Source organism: Dasypus novemcinctus, chromosome 5, assembly GCF_030445035.2.
Source record: "Dasypus novemcinctus isolate mDasNov1 chromosome 5, mDasNov1.1.hap2, whole genome shotgun sequence".
Taxonomy (NCBI): domain Eukaryota; kingdom Metazoa; phylum Chordata; class Mammalia; order Cingulata; family Dasypodidae; genus Dasypus; species Dasypus novemcinctus.
In genome coordinates this window covers 31,830,384-31,839,256 of record NC_080677.1, presented here as the reverse complement: position 1 = coordinate 31,839,256, position 8,873 = coordinate 31,830,384, and the positions used below count along the sequence as shown (strand labels likewise).

The 8,873-nt window shown below is 39.3% G+C and overlaps 1 pseudogene; it reads right to left on the bottom strand.

Moving 5' to 3' along the window:
• Positions 1-1,723: 1,723 nt before the first annotated feature.
• On the bottom strand, positions 1,724-2,708 carry LOC101440626 (glyceraldehyde-3-phosphate dehydrogenase-like; annotated as a pseudogene).
• Between the last annotated feature and the right edge of the window lie 6,165 nt (positions 2,709-8,873).

Sequence of the window (8,873 nt, the reverse complement as noted above, 5' to 3'; positions counted from 1 at the left end):
TCCCACCCCCCACACTGCCACCCGTACTTGCTGTCTGCTCTCTATGTCCATTCACTACACCTTCTTCTGTGTCTGCTTGTCTTCCCTTCTCATCTCTTTTTTAAAAATTATTTATTATTATTTTTAAAATTACATTAAAAAAAATATGAGGTCCCATTCAACCCCACCGCCCCTGCCCCCCACTCCCTCCACAGCAACACTCTCTCCCATCATCATGATACATCCATTGCACCTGGTAAGTTCATCTCTGAGCATCACTGCACCCCATAGTCAATGGTCCACATCATAGCCCAGACTCTCTCACGTTCCATCCAGTGGGCCCTGGGGGGATCTACAATGTCCCGTAATTGTCCGTGAAGCACTATCCAGGACAACTCCACGTCCTGAAAACGCCTCCACATCTCATCTCTTCCTCCCGTTCCCCACACCCAGCAGCCACCATGGCTACCGTTCCCACACCCATTCCACATTTTCTCTGTGGACATTGGATTGGTTGTGTCCATTGCACACCTATGTCAAGTGAGGGCTTAGATTCCACATGGGTACTGGATGCTCTCATCCCGCTTCCAGTTGTAGACACTCTAGGCTCCATGTTGATGTGGTTGACCTTCTTCAACTCCATGTTAGCTGAGTGGAGTAAGTCCAATAAATCAAAGTGTAGGAGCTGAAGTCTGTTGAGGCTCTGGGCCTGGGTGTCATATTATCAGTCCAGAGATTCAAATCCCCTACATATATCTTAAACCCCGCACCAACTACAATTCCAATAAAGTAGCATGCAAGTCTTGTGAAAAGAGATCCCCTCTGAGTCCAATTCCATCACGCAGAAACACCAGCTCCAAAGAAGGGCCATCTGTCATGGCAGTGAACTCCTTCTGCCATGACCATAGAACACTTCTCATCTCTTTAGGAGGAACCAGGAACTGATCCTGGGACCTTTCTCATGGGAGAGAGTCACTCTGTCACTTGAGCCATCTCAGCTCCCTGAGATGTGTCTCTCATTTTTCCTCTGTGTCTCTTTTTTGTTGTGTCATCTTGTTGCATCAGCTCATGAAGCGGTCCAGCTCTCCTCGGCACCGGCCGGCTCTCCATGGTGTGGGCCAGCTTGCCTTTTCCAGGAGGTCCCAGAAATGGAACCCAGAACCGCCCCCCCCCCTCCCATATGGTAGACAGGAGCTCAATCGCTTGAGCCACATCTGCATCCTGGAATTTCTTTTTTGATTTGGTTTTATGCCATAAAATAAGTTCTAAATTTTTATGTAGTTGGATTTAATCATGCTTTTCCCTCGTGACTTCTGGGTTTTATGTCATACATAAAAAAGAAAGGACTTTCTTAACCTAGGGTTATAAAAAAGCTTTTTTCATGTTTTCTTCTAGTGCTTTTGTACTAAAATATTTTTATATAGATAAAATTACATTTAATATTTATTTTTAAAAAAAATTATGGTGTGAGAGAGAGGTACCAATCAACTTTATTTTGCTTCCAGATGGTTCCCACTTATCCCAACACTTCTTACTGAATAGCCTACTTTTTTTTTCTTTATATTCTGTACTTTATTGATGGTACATGACAAGGTGGGGCTTTCTAAGCCCCTCCCCTTCTTCAAGGGGTCTGGGATGGAAACTATGTCTAGGATGGGTGATTCTCAGCTTTGAGGGATCGAGTTGGGGCAAGCACGCCCCAGCAGCTGACTGCCTCCCTCTTTCTCTTGTGCTATTGCTGGGGCTAGTGGTTCAGGGGCTCTTGCTTCTTGGAGGCCATGTGTACCACAAGGTCCACCACCTTGTTGCTATAGCCAAATGCATTGTCATAATAGGAAATGAGCTCAACAAAATGGTTGTTTTTGGGAATGCCAGCCCCAGCATCAAAGGTGGGAAGAGTGGGTGTCACTGTTAAAGTTAGGAGAGAGCATGGTCCTCAATATTGCCCAGGGGTCCCTTTAGTGGCCCTCTGAAACCTGCTTCACCACCTTCTTGATGTCATTGTATTTGGCCACTTTCTCCACATCCATGGTGGGACTGGGGATGCTGAAGGCCATGGCAGTAAGCTTCCCATTCAGCTCAGGGATGACTTTGCCCATCGCCTTGGTAAGGCTGGTAGATGCAGGGATGATGGTCTGGGCAGCCCCATAGCCATCGTGCCACATTCTCCTGGAGGGGCCATCCATAGTCTTCTGGGCGGCAGTGATGGCTTGGACTATGATCATGAGTTCCTCCACAATGCCAAAGTTGTCCCAGATAACCTTGACCAGGGAGGCCAGGCAGCTGGTGGTGCAGGAAGCATTGCTGACAATCTTGAAGGAGTTGTCTTACTTTTCACGATTCATGCCAATCACAAACATGAGGGTGTTGGCAGAAGGAACAGAGATGATAATGATAACTGCTTTGGCATCAAGTGAGCCCCAGTCTTCTCCAAGATAGTGAAGACATCAGTGGACTCCACAGCATATTCAGCATCAGAATCCACTCGATGTTGGTGGGATTTCCCTCTTAGAAGACAGAGATGAGTTTCCCATTGATGACAAACTTCCCATTCTTATCCTTAACAGTGCCTTTGAACTTGCCTTGGATGGAGTCGTGTAGGAACATGTACACCATGTAGTTGAGGTCAATGAAGGGGTCATTGACAACCTCCACTTTGATGTAGTTAAAAGCAGCCTTGGTGACTGGAGCCCAGTACAACCAAATCTGTTTATTCTGACTTTTACCATCACATCTTGGGGTTGCAGCTGACACTGCATAAGCAGATGAGGCTGTCTGTCCAATAGGGGAGGAGCAGAGAGCTTGAATAGTCTCCTTTTTTCCTTACTAATATGCAAAGTCCCTCACAATAATCTTGATTTTGAACATATTTCTGGACTCTCTATTCATTTCATTGACCTGTCTATTGGCTGGCTAGAACATCATTGTGATAAATAGTGTAGTTTTATAATGTGTTTTAATACCTGATAGAACTAATACCTTCCATTACTCTTTTTTTTCCCCTCAGAATTTTCTAGATATTCTTGCATGTTTACTTTTCTGTAAGAACTTGCTAATCAGTCTGTCTAGAATTTTTAAATACGCTGTCGGTTTTTCTATTGAGATTGTATTAAATTTATAAGTTAATTTAGGGAGAATTGGCTTTTTAATGATTATTGAGTCTTCCTATAAACAGAGCTAGCATTTCCATTTATTCAAGTTTTCTTTTGTGTCCCTTAGAAACATTTTAAAGTTTCCTTCATATATAACTTCAAAGGTCTTTTATTGTAATTTTTCTACATTTTGTTTTCTAACGTGTATATTTCGTGTTATTTTCATACCCAGGTCTTCTGAATTCTTTTACTGTTTATAATAACTTTTCAATTTATTATCGTTTTTATATAATATGCAAATAATAAGTTTACTTATTCTTTTTCCATGCTGTCATTTCTTTTTTTCCCCCTCCTTTTTCTGTTGCATAGTTTAGTATATCTAGAATATTGTTGAATTACAGTGGGTGTAGTGGACATCCTAGGCTTGCTTGTGATTAGAATAGGACAGCTTCTAGAGTTTTCCCAATCAGTTTTGGTTAATGATTTTATTATTTTATTGATTAAATATTTTACAAAAACTTCTGCCAATAATATTTTATTGAAAGTTTCATTAAACTAAAATATAGAATTAAATGACTCATCAATGGGAGTCATTATAATTTTTCTCCTTTGATCTATTAATATGGTGAATTACAGTAATAGCTTTCCCAAAATGAATAATAAAATCTGTGTTTACTAAGTGCCAAACACAGTTCTAGGCACTTAACATATATGAATTCATTTAATCCTCTTAATAAGGCTATTATTAACCCTATTTCACAAATGAAAAAAACTGAGGCATAGAAAAGTTAAGTAAATATGTGCCCAAGGTACTATACCAAGTAAATAACAGAGCTGGGATCTGAACACAGGCAGTTTGGCTCCCAAATTTGCTCTCACTGCCTATACTCATAAGCCACCTTTGAATTTCTAGATAGGATGAAGAATTCTCCTAATGTGCTGCTGGATTCTGTCTGCTAAAATTTTATTAATTTTTTTCTTTGATATTCATTGATGAGGTTCGACTATAATTTTTCTTTTTGCGTGTGTATTGTCTTTGTTAGGTTTTAGAATTGATAGCTAGCTAGTTTCAAAACATAATTTGAAACATTTTCTTCTTTTATCATGTTCTGGAACAGTTTAGTAAACCTGGAATTATCTTTTCTGTGAAGATTTGTTTGAACACATTCTCCACACCGTGAAACTGATTCCAGTGCTTTGGAGTGGGGAGGTGGAGTCTTGGTAATTTACTCTATTTTTCTATGAAAATTGGTTATTTAGATTTTCTTACAACTTCTGTGGTTAGTTTTAGTAATTTATATTTTTCTAGAAAGTCACCCATTTCATCCAAGTTTTCCATTTCATTTCAATAGACTGAACAAAACAGTATCACAGAATTCCATCCCCCCGCCTCCCCCCCCCCGGTGTTTTTTGCTGTGTCCATTCGCTGTGTGATCTTCTGTATCTATTTCTCTTTTTTTGTCTTCTTTTCTCATTTTTCTCCTCTAGGATTCACTAGGATTCGATCCTAGGGACCTCTGAGGTGGAGAGAGGTTCCTTGTCACTTGTGCCACCTCAGTCCTGGTTTCCATCACACCTCGCCCTGACTCTCCTCTTGGTCTCTCTTTTTGTTGTGTCATAGGACTAGCTCTTGGGTTTATTATTATTATTTTTTGGTTCTTCATTTTATTATAATTTTTCCTCTTTTTCTATGGTTATTTCTTCTTCCCATTTCTAATTTTGCATATTTTTGTTATACCTTTTTAGTTAACTAGGTTGGCTAATGGTTTATCTATTTTTCCCAAGAACCATCTCTTGGATCTATTTATTAGTTGCACTATTTTTCTATTTTTTTCCTTATTCCTTCCTTTTACTTTATTTAAGTATATTTTATTATTTTTAAATAACATACACAGTTGACTGCTTATATTACTTATTTTCATTCTTTCCTGTTTAGTAATATAAATGAATAGACCTATGCTATGAGAGATAGTACTCCAGAAGTTCCTTTACATAGTTCTTACATTATCAATCTTCTCTAGATACTGAGTTTTTCATTTTGTTTTGATTCCCTCTTGGAACTAAGAATTAAGGGAGAGCATCTCAATTTCCAGGGGGTCGAGATTTTCTGCTTTTTTATTAAAGCATTAAAATTCCCAGTTCCATTGCATTGAGATCAGAGTGTGACAGGTAGTATTTCTATTACTCGAATACATTGAAAATTTTCTTTGTGGTCTACCTTTTTAAAAATATGGTTAATTTGTATCAATATCCATGGGCAATTAAATATTACTTTTCTTCTCTGTAATCAGGATTTGGATGTGTACACACAAACACACACACACATACATGCATCCACGCACAGCACACACAAAGAGTCTCCATTGGCTTAACTAGGGGATTTAGATTTTCAATAGCCTTACTGAGTTTTTGACTATTTGTTTTGTCATGGAGTGAGAAAAGTGATTTAAATTTACCCACTACAACTGCCTTTTTGTCTATATGGGACATAAAAAAAGTCACCAATTGTCTATTTAACATTGCAAAGTGTCCTTCTTTGTTTGGTATAGTGTGCTTAGTCTTGGTTTTAACTTTAGCTGATATTTATATCATAATCCTTGCCATTTTTGTTTGCACTTAATTGCCATGTCTTTGCTATCTCTTTTGATCTTTCCAAGTAATTTTATTACAGGTGTATTTCTTAAGTGTGTTATATGGCTGAGTTACAATTTTTTATCCAATATGAGAGTCATTTTCTTTTAAATAGAAAAGTTTCCCCATTTACATTTACTGATAAACTATTTTTAGTCTTAGTTCTATAATTGCATTATTTTATGATTTATTATTTTATTCCTTTTTTATTTACCTTTTGCTATATGGCTTAGGTTTTCTTTGTTGCCTTATACCCTATGCTGAGTGAATATATTTACCTTGTAGTAATTTTAAAGATTTAAATTCTAATTTTAATTATTCTAATGATACTCTGGTATATTTTAATAATATATTTTAAATTTTGTTGATTTGTCAATGTTAAACAGTATCTTTTGACTCCCTGCTATGAAAAAAGAGGACATTAGCCAGATTTCCTCTTGCTTTCCACACCTTCCTGCCCTATGGTGTTGCCCACCCCTACACCATTGCAACCACTGGTTTAATTCTTCAAAGCACTCACCATGGTGTATAATTGTTATTTGTTTACTCGTTTGTTGTCTGCCTCCCCCACTAGACAATAAAGTTTTGAGAACAAGGGGCTTTGTCTCCTTCTATGTAATTTGGAAGAGGTGACACCTTTACAGAATAAGAGCAAACGTTGTATGTGACCTTTGAGCTTGCTGCTCTCTCTCACTTTATAAGTGAGGAAACCGAGATCTGGGAGTGGAAACACTTGCCCTACAATTAGAACTAGTGAGTGGCAGAACTGGACTAGAGCTTAGATGGGCACCCCCTAAGCCTTTCTCAAAACTCCAGGCTTCCTCATCATGCATATTTTATGAATACATCTTGACACCATGGGAGAGTTCACAATTAGACAAAACCGAGTGGAAAATACTTTTTAGTGGTTTTAATTACTATCTTTCAGTGTCTTTTAAAAAACATGATATTTGAAAATATCTCCATTATAATGAACAATTTAAAAGTATCATAATTTCATGTACCCACAGTAATCTTATACTTCTTCACAGATATATTCTGAATTTCTTGACCTTTCTTGACTGAGAAAGTCAGAGAGGGAAAAATCACTCCCATTGTAATTTGGGAACCAAGATTCTAAGGGACCCACTCAGAGTCACTCAGAATGGCAAGAATTGATTCCAGAAAAGAATCTCTGTTTCCTGGCAACCAGCTCCATACTCCCTGAAGAGCACTTTGAGGGAAAGTTCAATCAATGGAAGGGTCAAATGTTTTCTTTTTCAAACGTCCATTTTGCATGTAATGGCTGCTCTGTGCGGACCTCGTGGGGGGCTCTTCTCTTGCTCATTAGGGTCCTCTGCACAAATGCACGAGCCATGGGTAAGAAATTACCTTACCTGAGCTTAAGATTTCTTAGACCATATAACTTCAAAGAAAAATATTACAGGTGCGAGCTCTGATGGTTATAGATCACATAGTGATATATATGGTCAGAGAGACCTGTAGGAAAAGCTCACCGCAGATCCTGCCGATCCCAAAGCCCACCTTTACAATGGTCGGTACATCTTTCTCTTGACTCCAATGCCACCGGCTTGGCCCTGATTATTTTTTCCATCTGACTGAATTCTTGTTAGTGGAAATGAAGGAGGTAGAGAAAGGGTGCGGGACCCAGATAACTTTTGATTTGAACATGGGCTTCTGCATGGCCTTGGGAAAGGTACTTCATTTTGCCAAGCTCTGATTTCTTTAGATGTGGACAGAGCATAATACTAGTATTTTAGAGGGTTGGTGTAATACTCAGTAGTATTATGCAGGAATCTGCCACTAGGAATGCACTGACGTCTTCCCTTGACCATAATACATTACTAGTTGTCAAAGGCTGCGGCCAAATTGGAAACAGAAGACCAACCAATACTATGTCATCATTTGTGCTCAATTCCAAACTTCTGTCAGTTTTCTCGGTCAGCCCTCAAAATTCCCTATTACATTTTCCACATTTTTCCATGTAGATATAAGTAATGCATTTACAAGGGTATAGTAGGGCTTATGGACATGGATTTCCAGTTAGCAGAAGGAAAATGGCAGTCATCAAGGAGGAAGGTAATTAACCTCAAGCTCCAGGAGGCACTGGGCAGCTCTGGGTGAGCAGTTCTCACGCTGTGGTGGGTGGGATGTCCTGGGTCCCTGGAGTCTTGGTGCCCTGCAGAGCTTCCTGTTTCTGACTGGATTCGAGACATTTCTGTAAATCCCAAGTTGCCACATAGCAGACACTCATTCTCCTACTTTGTGTGCTGGAAATAATGACTTAGAGGGAATAAGGACATCCTTTCATAAGGCAGGCGGATGAGGAGTGAGCCCAAATAGGAACCCTAAGTTGACATTTCTCACCCACTCACTCACCATATTATCAAACTCTTACGTGTGCTCGACTAGGTGAGTGCTAGAAGGTAGGGGTACTGCTGGTGAATCAGACCCCACCTGTCTAAGGGACAGCTGCGTAGAACTAGAAAAGACGATGTTATGTTAATGTATGCCAAGTTAACCTGGGTCTCAGTTTCCTGTTGTGTAAAAAAAGGAGGGCTGGACTAGGAGATTCCCCAAACTCTATTCTGCTTCTCTGGTTCGTGTTCATATGAAACTTTACTCTGATTTCCTAAGGGAAAAACTAAAGGATAGAAGGATATAATAAGAAATATAAACATCTTAAATGATTTTACATTTAATTTCCTCTCTAAAAAGATTTAGACTGAATAATAATGATGCCTTCATTCAAGAGGCCAATTTTAGCTCAACATTTAGGGATCCTGGTGGAAGAGTCCCAAGATCTTCAGCTGTTCTTTCCTTTTTTTCCATTTTGCTCCTTCTGGCCTGCAGCTGCTCAAAGAACTTGTCCCCTTCTCTTGTTGCCTGCTGGTTCCCCCAAACTGTTTACTGCCTGTGTTAATTCACTTTTGCTTGGCCCTTAGTATCATCTATCGAATTCTCACACATCCATTAGCATATTATTGTTTTAGTCTGGATCTCAGTGGCTTTAATCCATCTCTGGCCAAACTTGCTGTGACTCTCTCTGCCGTCTCTCCCTCCTGCCTCACCTGCTCCTGTCTTTATGGGCGATATTGGTATTTACAGGTCTTCTCTCACCCTCAGTCCCATCTTTTTCACCCTCAAAGCTTAGCTTTCAAAAATAAACAG